Here is a 13,640-nt window from a genome sequence, read left to right as displayed (position 1 = left end):
TTATTTACATATAAATGTAGCAAAATACATATATGCAGAACAAAAAAGTAAAAGGAAACTTTATAGATTATTTTTGTTTCTTTCTAAATTTTTGACTTTTCTGTTTTTATAACAATTTGTGTTAGTTTTAACTATTATATTATAGAACAGCTTTATGAACTAAACAATTTCAGATTATTTCTGAAAAGAAAAGAATTTCTGAGTTCTCACAAAGCACTGTTCTCAAGAATGATGGCATCTACATAAGGCAAAGTATGTTTGACCTCTGATCTCAACAAATTCAGTTTTCTATCTTTCGGTATAAATCTTCCCACACCAGTAAATAATATAATGCAATACAGCATTTTTAGCCTAGTGAATTACATATTTTGCAATTCCTTTTTTGTAGACACAGACATAAATATATTTTTACCAACATGATATAAGCTCCTTGGCAATTGTTTTGATGTTTCAGAACACATCTGTGTATCTGTAAGGTTACATTTTAAAAAAATTGAAACAACGCATATAACAGATTATTTCTCACTGTTATTGCATCTCCTGTGTTTAAACCTGGGTAGTTAAAGTTCTATTATATTCATTACTTTGATCTAATTTTAATTTTAGGCATTGTAAAAATGCCCGATTTCAAAATGTCTCTGTGAAAGTTTCCACTGGAAATGCCAGGCTCCTTTACTTTAGAGACTTCCACTATCTCCATGTAGGAGTTTGTACTTATTGAATAAGTGTGATTTTTCCCCCCAGATCTGGATGCAGATGCAGACATTTCTATTCTTGCTCCTTAGTAATTATCTTTTTAATAAATTGGAGGTCTCATATGTATTCTGTGGATTTATTTCTCTATTAGTGATATAAGCATCCTTCGAGACACTGATGGTAATGGCCTGTTGGCATTTGCTTAGTGCAAAACCAGTTATTTCTTATTGCTACATGGTATTGAAATGGGCAGTTAATTAACTATCACGTTTACTTGGTAATTTGTGAGGATGATCCCCTATCACAGTGTGTCTCTGTCATCCAAAATTTCCTCTTTCCTAGCCTTTTTAAATATAGGGATTCAACAGTCAAGATGATATGTGCTAAGTCTCTTTACCCATCAGCTACAAAGTAGCTGATAAATAAAGAATAAATTTAGAAAGTGTATGTAATATCTCAGATAGTGTGTAATATTAATGCATGAGTACAGCAATCTGACTTGGAGAAGGAATGGTGAGAGATGAGCCATGAACCCTCCTAAAAGCCCCCACGACCTTTGTATTCCTCAGGCTTTAAATGAGGGGGTTTAGGGCTGGGATGACAATTGTGGAAGGAACTGGGTAGGACATACATGAGTGTAGAAGCCCCATAAAACATCCCAACCACAATCAGGTGGGAGGAGGAGCAGGTGACAAGTGCTTTTTTCCCCTCCTCCCTTGAGGAACACAGTGAACAGAATCAGAATGTAGGAGGAAACAATGGCAGAAAGAGGGAGCAAACGGAAAGTCACACCTGTCACATATACCATGCATTCATATCTGGAGGTGTCTGTACAGGCCAGCTTCAGCAAGGTTGGAATCTCACAGAGAATGTGTGTGATTTTCCAGGACATGTAGAAAGAGAAGTGCATGGTGTATACAGTATGTCCTAAAGCACTCAGGGATGACAGGATCCAGGATGAGAACACCATGAACCAGCAGACCCTAAGTCTCATGCAGGTCATGTAGTTCAGAGAATGACAAATAGCCACATACCTGTCATAGGCCATGAAGGCCAGTAGCAGGTTCTCTGCACCATCTAGTGTCAGTGCCAGGAACATCTGAAGAGCACAGCCTCCAAAGGAGATGGTGTTTTCTCTGTGCAGAAAATCCATGAGGGCCTCGGGAGTGACAACTGATGTGAACAGGAGGTCCATGAGAGAGAGCTGGCCAAGCAGGAGGTACATGGGCACATGGAGCCGGACATCCACTGTGATGACCAGGAGCAGCAGGCCATTGCTAATCAGAGCCAACATGTACAGGACTGAGATTGTGCCAGAGTAGTTCAGCAGACCCACTGTCCTTCAGGATCCCCACCAAGACAAAGCTACTTCCTAAGGTGGAGTTCCAGATCTGCATTCTGTGGTTTCTTAGTTGTTTAGAACCAGATGATTTGTCAGTAGAAGCTCTTCAAAGACAATCAGTCTAGCTTTGGATTGTTCTAGAACACTGTAGGATGGGCAATAAAAATACAATGAAGTGTTTTTTCTTTCACTTAGCTAAAATTTTCCCCAGGTTTGTGAATTTCTCTTTTTTCCCATTAAGTTTATTGGTACATTTTAAGTATAAAATACAGTTACATACATCATTGGGATCTTGTACCATTACATGAGTATCTTGGTTCTTATTTTTTTCCCCTTCCCCTGCCCTCCCTTCACCCCTTCCACCCTTCCCTGTTTTCAAAGACTTTGTTTCCATTCTTGTCCTTTTCTCATATTTTTTCTTTTCCCTTCTTTCCTTTCCCTACCCCTCCCACTTCCCCTGTTCCTTTAGATCTTTTCTTCTTATTACACAATATCAATTATACATTTTTAAAGTCTTCATTTTTAAAGTTACAATGTCAAGATCTAGGAAACATTATCGCAGATTTTACAGAATTTAAAAGGATATAAAAAGCATATTACAAAAATCTGTTTTGAAATAAATTCAACAACTTCTAAGAAGTACCTTGGAAGACAAATTAATGAAACTAACTCTGGAGGAAATATAAAATTTGAATAGCACCTATTAAAGAAAGTATATTCCTAGCTTGAAAACCTACATATAAGACAACAACAGGCTCATATACATTTTAACTCATAAATTACATCAAACAATTAAAGCAGAAAAAAGAAGGAACACTTCTCCTCACATTTTAGGAAATCAACATTGTGCTAATCCTAAAAGCATATAAAGATAATAGAAGGAAAAATTACAAACATAGGTAGAAATTTGTTTAACAAAACAAACTATTAGAAGTCAGATCTGGCAGGATGTGGAAAGTGGTTTTACTATAGGGATAGCAGTGTTGGTTCAGCCTTGGAAGATCCACCCCCAAAAGTCATCATTTTAACAGAGGAAAGGAAAAAGCCATATGATCCTGTCACTATTTGGAGAAAAAGTATTGGACTAAATTCTACAGCTGTTCATGGTAAAAACTATCAGGAGACTAGCAGTAGAAGAGAGCCTTCTCAACAGATCAAAGATATGTACTCCATACTTGCAGCAAAAACGCCTTATATGAATGGAGAAGATACAATGCTTTCTCCCTAAGGTGAGGAACAAGGGCAGACATGCCTGCTCTTCATCTGTCCATTAAACTTTGAAACCTAGGCCTAAACTAAAATAGTCTGGCAATAAAATGACACAATTAGGATAGGATTGGCAAGGTAGAAGCAAAATCTTTATATGTAGATGAAATGATCATCTGTAGAGAAAATACTAAGAAATCTCTAGGAGCCCCTAGAACTTATATTTGAATTTAGCAGGATTAGAAAACACAAAGTATACATAAAAATTCAGGTCTATGTATATTTGCTATAAATGAAGAATTGGATATTGAAATTTAAAGGTTATGTAAGAGTACAAAGGACCTGGAAAAGTAAAAAGAAAAAGAAAAGAAAAATAGGGTCGGAAGATGTTTAGTACCTAATTTTAAGACTTCCTCTAAAGCCACAGTAATCAAGGCAGTGTTGTGTAAGGAAAGACATCTAGATCATTGTAATAAAACAGAGAATCTAGAAATAGAACCACACATATATGGTCCACTGAGTTTTGAAAGATTATTTAACATTAATATTTTATAGAATATAAACTCAATTCAAGAGCAGAGGAAAAGATAGTGTTTTCAGCAAACAGCACTAGAACACCTGGTATCCGTATATAGAAAATTAACCTCAACCCTTTATTTCCATACATAAAATAACTTGAAAGGATCTATGAACCTAAATATGAAAGACTAAAATTATAAAATTTTAAGAAGAAATTATAAGGGAAAATATTTATGAATTTAGCATAGCCAAGAACTTCTTAGGATACAAAAATTATGATGTATAAAATGATGCATAAAATTGATAAATGAAATTCCATCAAAATTTAGAACTTTAAAGAGACCATATTTACAATGCATATTACCTATGACCAGAATATATAAAGAACTCTTACAGCTCATTAACAGACAACCCAATTAAAATGTAGACACAAGAACATCATAAATAGCCAGTCCAGCACAAGGAAAGGTGTGCAACAATAGAATCTGAAATATCCAAATCTGTACAATAACAAGACTGAGTTATACACTCATTAGGGAGATGAAGTTAAAAGTTTTAAAAGCCTTGTCATGACTTTTTCTTTTTGTTGGATTCTCCCCCTTTGCATTTAATTTGTCATGCCCAACGGATTCATTCTGCTGGGCTTCCTGAGGTTGTGATCCTCATTGTCTTTTCCTAGGACATTGTCTAAAATTTTTTTGGAGTGCTGGTTTGGTATTCATGAAATTCCTAAGGTGCTCTTTATCATGAAAGTATCTTATTTCTCCATCAATTTTGAAAGATAGTTTTGCAGGGTATATCAATCTGGGTTGGAGGCTGTTTTCCTTTAGGGCTTGAACTACATCACTCCAAGGTCTTCTTGCCTTGAGGGTTTGCAGTGAGAAATCTGCTGTGATTCTTATGGGCTTTCCTTTGTATGTGATTTGTTTCTTTTCTCTCACTGCTTGTAGAACTTTGTTCTTCTGTTGGGTTTCTTAACAATTATATGCCTATGTGTAGATTTTTTTTGATCAAGGCTAGTTGGAGTCCTATATGCCTCACTTACCTGTATGTTCAGTTCTTTTCCCCTGCTTGGGAAGTTTTCTGCCATCACTTCTGTGAACAGTTTTTTAATATCATCTGCACTCTCTCTTGTTTCTTCATTGACTCCAATCAGTCTTATGTTATTCTTCTTTGCATCGTCTAGCAGCTGCTGGATTGATTTCTCATGGCCTCTTACAATTTTAAAGCAAGTTTTCTTTTCCTGGTCACTAATTGCAATCTTATCTTCTAGATCTGAAATTCTGTCCTCATATTGGTTCATTCTGCTGCATAGACTTTCAATGGAGTTTTTGATCTCCTGGAAATCTGTTTGTATCTGTTTTATGGATTCCATTTTTTTCCTATGTTGGAATTCCACCATGTTCCTCAGCTCCTCTATTTTTTATCTGTGTCCTCTCTAGATTTATTAATCATGTCTTGCACTATGGGCATAGTCTCTGCTGTTGTCTGAGAAATTATTTCTAACTTCATTTTTTTCCAGATCCTCTTTTGTTGCCAGTTCAGGGAGTCCTGGTTGTTGAGTATCATATTGTTCCATCTCTTTACCCTTTGAGGTTGCTGTAGGTGATTTGGAAGTCTGTTTTTGTGGCTTGTTTATGTGTCTTCTCATTTCCGGTGTGTGTGTGGGGTGCCTCTGGTGCCCACACGACTCACCTCCTCTGCCCTGGGAGCAGTGGAATGATGGCCAGAGAGCCTCCTTCTGGTCACTGGGATTGGCTCACCTCCTCTGTCCTGGGAACACTGGAATGGTGGCCATGGTGCCTTTTCCTGGGCACTGGGATTGGCTCACCTCTTCTGTCCTATGAGCGGTGGAATGGCAGTTGGGGAGCCTCTTCCTGGCCGCTGAGATTGGCTCACCTCCTCTGCCCTGGGAATGTGGAATGGCAGCCAGGGAGCCCTCTTCTGGGTGCTGGTATTGGCTCACCTTCTCTGCCCTGGGAGTTGTGGAATGGCGGCCAGGGAGCCCTCTCCTGGGCATTGAGATTGGCTCATCTCTTCTGCTCTGGGATTGGTGGAATGGCAGCTGGGGAGCCTCCTCCTGGGTGTTGGGATTGGCTCACCTCCTCTGCCCTGGAAGTGGTGAAATGGTGGCCATGGGGCCTCCTCCTGGGTGCTGGGATTGGCTCACCTCCTCTGCCTTTGGGGCAGTGGGATGGTGGCTGGGGGGAGAATTTCTTAATAATTTTATTGAATATGATGAGCCATCAGCTAACCAGGTAACAGACATATTTTGTATATTGAATTAAAAATTTACTTAAAGTATTCAGGAGTTTACATCCTTGCCTTTATAATAATCAGACACACTTGGCATTCATTTAAAATGTGTGTTTTCTTCTTAAAATCTATTTGGAATAACAATTCAGATTTTTTTGGAAAAGGATTGAACTCAGGACTTTGGACTTGCACAGCAGGCACCGGAACCACTGAGCTAAATCCCTGCCCCAACAATTCAGTTTTTAATATTTTATTCATAAGAAACTCTTTACCATATTCTCTCCTTGAGCACATGTTTCCCTTTGCTTCATGGTCTTATTGTTTTATAGCTGTCTCAACAGAGGAATCTCTGGGCTCTTGGACCACTTGATCTCTTGCACAATTCAACCATCTTCACCTCCTTGATGGGTAGACTGCTAGTCTGGTGGCGATAGGAAGAATTCTGAGTTGATTCAATGGTTGGGATGATATAGATCTGAAAGTGAAAGTATCTGCATATTTGAAGGTAAAGGTAAGAATTTTACTCAAGTTGAGGCAAGAAAAAAAAGAGGAAAATGATGAGATTTGTTGATGCATGGTAGTCATTATGCATAGGATAAGTGATATATTGGGTGGCTTACAAAAATGTGATATTTTAGGAAAGGGCCAAAGCCATATTATTACTATTACCTAAGATTTTCAACAACAATCTGAGCATGGAAAAGAGATGCCTCTGACTTACAAATATGAGTAATAAGAGAAAGGATATTATTCTACTGGCTCCCAAACCCATTTGATAGTATCTGGGAAAGGGGTTGAGGAGCAAATGACATGGAATGTGTGGGGTGTGTGCGCCAACATCTACTTAGCTTGCTTTTCTGAATGCAGGTCTTTCACAGTTGGATCAAAGTCTTAGGAGCATTGTAGAGAAGAAGATATAATTCATAGCCAAATTGTTCATCTTTCCTGTATATTATCCCTACCTATTCCTCCTATCTTTATGTTACCACCCAGGTTATCTCAGAGGTGGGACTTTTAACCAGTAGAATCATAAAAACTTAATGTTAGAAGGCACATATGATGCATTTCCTTTGTTTCACTCAAGAAATGTACTGTGTCAGGTACCACCTTTGAGAGTTGGGTAATTGTGTAGATGTGAAAAAAATCACACAAGTATGTCATCCAATGGTGATGGTGAAAGTATAAAGGAAAATATGACATACTATGAGATCACACAAAGTAAACTCTCAGAGCAAGTGTTATATAAGCTACAGCTGAGGATGAACAGGAGCATGCTAAATGAAAGTGCAACGTGGCATAACAGAAAAGAGAAAGGGACAGTACCAGAAACTTCAGAAAACTGAAAAAACCCCAAACAATACAGTGATGTTTTGCCAGCACTTCTGTTCCAAGGAACTCTGGACAGGAAGCCATCCAGAGAAATACCTTCTTTAAAGTGATGTCGTATTATTTCTCGGATCTTGCCTTTGTTTTACATAATTTCAGCTGTATTTCTAACCTTAGAAACACTGTGTGGAATAGCATCTTTGCCAAAAATGATTCTGAGTGCTTTTTATGGTGAATATCAGACTTGGAATGCTTTTGTTTCATTGGCTAAAAACAAGAATGGAGAGCCAAATAAAGAGTAAAATGATGAGCTCAACATATTCCTCCAGATGTCTGCCCTCAAATTTAGATAACACTGGAAAGAGGAGAAAAAAAGCAGGGTTTGTGAAAGGTGGTATAACAGGGACTCTACAGACTACCTACCTGCCACTGGCCTCTTATTTAAGACTTTTGCCTTCCCTCTGTTTCCACTTGCCAATTTCTCCCTTTCAGGGTCTTCTACAGGGGAAAACATACCAGGTCAAATGGAAAACTGCTGGTGGTTTGTGGAAATCTTAAAGCAAGAACAGTCAGAGGAGGCTGAGATTGATAGAGGAGCATTGTTGCACTTCATGGGATATGGTAGATAATTAAGAGGATACAGCTAAAATTTTTTCTTCTCTGTGTGTTTAGTGTATTTAAATTTTTAAATTGTCTTCAGTTGCATTTTTGCGTGATTTTTAGTTTTAAGCAGGCATGTAGGGAAGAAGAATTTCAAATGAAATTATATAGTCCTCTTCTGAGGTACTATTCATTTTTAGCCCCATATCAGACTTTTGAAGTCACAGAAAAAGTAGGTATACAAAGGTATTGAGCCTCTCCCAAGAAGACTCAAGAATCAAGAATCCTAGAAATTCAGGTGTAGCCAGTGGTATAGCATGATTAAAAGTATCCCTACATGTACAAATGAATAAATGTGCAAGATGCCTAGACTGTAGAGAGGACTGAGTGAGCAATAAAGCCCAAGGAACTGCAGGATCCATGAAGCAGAACAGTGTAAGGTCTTGATCCTTTTTGTTAAGACTTACAGACTGTACATATATCCCAGAACCAGTCAGCGTTCTTACCTCAGAAAGTGAATAGCAGAGTTGCCAGACCACACCAACTACCCTGGGATTGATTCATTTCAGGGACAAAAAGGTCCAGAACACTGAAGCAAGGGGAAGTGATTATTCTGGCAGGATAGGATGTAGGTGGGTGTATGGCTGTGGCTGGGATCAGAGGTGAAAGGCTCCTCCAGTCACTGATATTCCCAGTTTATGCTGGCGAAAGAAATGGCTGCAGCTGAGAACCTAGGGGAGGAACCCAAGAAAGCAAGATTCTGGCTCCTCAGAAGGTCTGTCATTCACTCTCCTTGTGAGGAAGTGCTTCATAGCTATGGGGTGACTCTATGTCAGTTTTGGGGTCAGTGTGCTCAGATTTTACTATATTCTTCTCTTGCTAGGGTCTATGATAAATTTGAATACAGCAGGATTTTGGGGAAAGAGGTATTGGAGGAGCTCCTGAAAGGAGAATCACCAGGGTCTCACCCCATCACCCCTGGGGCAACAGTGAGCCCTGGCCTTGTCCTGGGGGACATTTCACAGTCTCATCTCCTCAAGTGATATGATTTCCTCTGAAAATGCTGCTCTGAGAAAGTGAATTTTAATGAATCCTCCAGGACATGCTTCCTCATTAGCCATTTCTGCAAACTTCTCCCAGTAAATGGGCTCTGCAGCCTAAGGATTTGTTCTTACCCATATGGTGTTGCTGAGGCTGTGCTGCCTACATTGATGGTATCTGTAACTGAGCCCAGAGATAGGGGTGTCTGTGCAGTCTGCTGTCCAAATTCTAAAGTGTGTCTCATGACTTCTGTGTGAGCTGTCACTTTCCATCTCCCTCTTTGTGCTTCTATCCTGAGCTATTATTACCTTCAAGGAGGGCTTAATAATCAACTTGTACTAATATCAGGTGCCTCTTCACTGACCTTTGTTTAGCATCCTTCATTGATTTGTTGGCTGTTTCTATGCATTTCCAGATCTTTATTTCTTAATTTACCCTCTCATGCATATTCATACCTGTCCATGTGACTTCATGTTCTGTTCCCTGAGGGCTCAGATGCTCTGAGTTCTGGGATGATGTCACAGCACCAGCCTTCAACTGTTCCTGCTTTAGTTCAGGCCTTTCTCATCTCACATGTAGTTTTTTGTTTATCGTTCTCATATTTCATCCTCTCTTTATTTTCTCATTTTACCAGTTATTCTTGAAAAAGTGCTGCTGAAATTTTCATATCATTTGCCTTCAACATTAGGAAAATTAAAACATGGGAGAGCAGACCCGGCCCCACATGAGAGTGCAGACCAGGTCTGGCACCCATCCCTCAATATGAGAGAGTGGATCCAGAGCAGTGTTCCCTCCATGTGAGAGAGCAGACCCGGAGCAGCACCCCAACCCTCAAGTAAAAGACCAACCTACATGGGAGGAGCAGCTTCCAACTCCCAGCAGAGCACAGGTTGGGGCAGCAGAAGCTAAAGCTAACTGACAAACCCATCCTGTATGAGGAGAACACCCAGGGAGAGACGGGAGAAGCCAAACCCCACAATTTTCAACAGGAAGTCCACCGTCCACTTGAAACCCTGCTTTGTGACCTACATCCAACAGAGAAAAGAGATCATAGCAGAAGTCAATGAAATTGAGATAAAAATAAAATGAATTAATTGAAGATTTGACTCTTCTTAAGAATAAACAAAATTAACAAAATCTTATTAAAAATTAATAAAACTATAGGAGAGGAAAGACCCAAATCAATCCAATTAGAAAGAAAAAGGTGAAACACAATGAACACTGCCAAAAACCAGAGCTCAATAATGAACTGGAGAATTCAGAAGAAAAGAATAGATTCATATGAACTGCCAAAACTGAGCCAAGAAGATTTAAAAATCCTGAATAATTCCACAACCGGCAGTGAAATTGAAGCAGTAATTTAAATTCTTAACAACTAAGAAGGTCATAGGTATAGATGAGTTCACAGGTGAATTCTACCAAACCCAAGGAAAGTTCTAAGGCCAATAGTCTTCAAGCCTTTTAATGAAATTTAGAGGGAAGGAGTACTCCCCAAATCATTCTAGATGCTACCATTACAGTGATTCTAAACCAGACATGGATCCAACCAAAAAAGTAAAGTATAGACCAATCTCTTTAATGAGTATAGATGTAAAAGTCCTCAAGAAGACACTAGAAAAGAGAATACAGCAAATTATCAAAAAAATCATACGTCATGACCAAGTAGGTTTGTTTCATTCCAGGGCTGCAAGGATGATTCAATATACACAAATCAGTAAGCATAGAGCATCACATAAACAGAAGTAAGGACAAAATCACATGATCATCTTAGTAGATGAACAAAAAGCCTTGGACAAAATCCAAAATCCTTTCATGATCAAAAGACTGAATAAAATAGATATAGAAGTTTCAATGGGGTGTGAGACTTGAATCTTGACAGTTGTGGGGTCCGGTTGCTCTTATTCTGATAAAAGACTTCTGTGACAAACCTACTGCCAACATCATATTAAGTGAGGAAAAACTGAAAGCCTGAACTCTAAAATCAGAAGCAAGACAACCATACCATCTCTCACCTCTCTTGTTCAACATAGTGCTTGAGACATTAGCAAGAACAATTAGCCAAGAAAAAGAAAGAATAGGGATATGTATAAGAAAGGTTGCTCCTCTAAAAAGTCATATTTGTTTTAAATGTGTATGCATCTAATGTCAGAACAGCTAGTGTTAGAGAAAAGGAAAGGGAGAAAAAACTCTTAAACCTAAAAGAGAGATGGGCTATAATACAAACTACTGGAAATTCCAACACTCCATTTTCCTTAATGGAGAGATGATGCAGGCCAAAGAAAAAATTATTAAAAATCATCAGAGTTGAACTCTATCATTGATCAATTGGATTTAACAGATGTTTACAGAATATTATGAAAAGTAGCCACAGAATGAATATTTTTCTCATCAGTGTATAGAATTTTCTCTAGATAGACCATATACTGGCCACCACATAAGTATTAACAACACTTTTAAAAAGCTAGAATTATGTCCTATATCATTTTTATCACAATAGGGTAAAATTAGAAGTTAACAAGTGGAAACCTAGAAAATATACAGATGTTTGGTGTTTAACACTTTTCCACAAACAGTGGCTCTTCAAAGAAGTCAGAATGGAAATTTTAAAACTTCTTGTAACCAATGAAAATGGAAACACAGCATACCCAAACCTGTAGGACTCAGGAAAAGAAGCACAAAGAGGAAGTTTAGGGGCCGGGGATTTAGCTCAGTGGTTTCACTGCCTGCTGCGCAAGCGCAAGGACCCAAGTTCAATCCCCGGTACCAAAAAAACCCACCAAAAAACAAAGAGTAAGTTTATAGCAAAGAGTGTGTATATTAAAAATAAAAAGAATGGTTTTAAATGCACAATCTAATAATATATCTCAAGGGCATAGAAAGCAAGAACAAACCAAGTTCAAAATTAGTAGAAGGGAAGAAACAATGAAGATAGCAGAAAAGAAGTGGACTACATAGACAACACAAAAGATCAAAGAAACAAAGAGTTGGTTCTCTAAAGAGATAAAGTTGGCAACCACTTAGTGAGACTACACAGGGAAAAAAAGAGAGAAGACTCAAATAGCAAGAGGTGAAACAGGAGACTTTACAATGAATGCCACATACATAAAGGATCAGCAGGGTTTATTATGAAAATCTATAGGCTAGCCTATTGGAAATCCTAGAATAAATGTGGAAATTTCTTTTTTTTTTAAAGTTTTTTATTAGTACAGGTTTGCAGTACATAAAGATTCCATTCATCTTGGAGGATGGGTACATGTACACAGACCTCTTAATTCTTTTTTTGTCCCCTTCACTCCCCTCCCTCCATACCTTCTTCCTCTCCACATTCACAAAAGCTCTATTTCCATTTTTTTTCAGTTTTGTTTCTTAATTCCCTTTTTGTCCCTCTTCCCTTCTTTCATCTCTTGCTCCCCTTATATTTGAAAAGTTCTTCCTACTGCCTAATAACTCTCTCCCATTTTGTCCCTTATTTACCCTTTGGATTTCTCATGCAAGTGAAGTAATATTATATTTAAACTTGTGTGCCTGATTTATTTCACTTAAGATTATGGTCTTGAGGTGTAAACATTTACCTAAAAATGCTTCAAGTCTATCCTTTTTATGGCAGAGTGGTACTCCATTGTGTATGTGTGTGTATATATATATATATATATATATATATATATATATCACATTTTCTTTATCTATTCATCTGTTGATGGACATATAGGCTGCTTCCAAGATTTAGCTGTTATGAATTGTGCTGTTATAAGCACGGGTATTTATATATCACTGTAATATGATGCCTTTCACTCTTTTGGGGAGATTTTAGTTTTATTTTTTTGAGAAATCTCAACACTACTTTCAATAGTGGTTGTACCAATTTGTACCCCTGCCAACAATGGAGAAGGTTTCCTTTTCCACTTGTAGCCCCACCAGCATTTGCTATTGATTGATTTCTTGAAGAGTCATTCTTTCTGGAGTGAGATGAAATCTCAATTTTGTTTTAATTTGCGTTTCTCGAATGGTCAGTGATGTTGAGCATGTTTATGTACTTGTTGGCTGTTTGCACTTCTGTGTCTGAGATGTGTCTACTTATTTCCCATGACCATTTTTGAATTGGATCTTTAAGTTTGTGGAGGAGGTCTAATTATTTTAGAATTCATTTAGAAAGAAATTTTGGCTTCAGAGTTTACATCATTTTTATTCTGACCATGACCTTAAGGTCCAAATGGTTTTATTCTAGGAGCTAATCCTTTTCAGACTTCTATATAGCACCAAGCTTTGAATCTCTAAGCTTTGTGAATGGCTCTCTCTGTGTGTGTGTGTGTGTGTGTGTGTGTGTGTGTGTGTGTGTAGCATGAAAAGGGAAATACTCAGATACCAGCAAAGAAGACAACAGTGGTTAATTGAAGAAAATAGTAAATTCTTTTCTATTCCATATTTGCTTAATAATGTTTCCTGAATCAATAAAGTCTATCTTAGTAAATTCTGTAATTTATTCTTTTCTAGAACATAATATCTGTCAGTATTATTATGCTTAGAAATTATAAAATTTCCATGAATGTTTTCATAATTAAGAGTTGACAAGTTTTCCTCACCACTTGACATAGTAAAAGCAATTTACTTTTAGTTTCCATTCAAAATTTAGATATTTGTTCAAATATCCATGTAG

The 13,640-nt window shown here is 37.8% G+C and overlaps 1 long non-coding RNA gene and 1 pseudogene across 1 annotated transcript in view; one reads left to right on the top strand and one right to left on the bottom strand.

Moving 5' to 3' along the window:
* The window catches only part of LOC147828017 (uncharacterized), a 96,216-nt gene that overhangs the window by 73,043 nt on the left and 9,533 nt on the right, over positions 1–13,640 (top strand). The window lies entirely within an intron of this gene.
* Positions 1,170–2,477, bottom strand: LOC101725758 (olfactory receptor 2AG2-like; annotated as a pseudogene).

The sequence above is a fragment of the Heterocephalus glaber genome, unplaced genomic scaffold (assembly GCF_053883595.1).
Source record: "Heterocephalus glaber isolate CG9 unplaced genomic scaffold, H.glaber_assembly_v1.0 deba00001428, whole genome shotgun sequence".
Classification (NCBI taxonomy): Eukaryota; Metazoa; Chordata; class Mammalia; order Rodentia; family Bathyergidae; genus Heterocephalus; species Heterocephalus glaber.
Note: the sequence above shows the minus strand (reverse complement) of the source record. Positions and strands in the feature narration are given on the sequence as shown.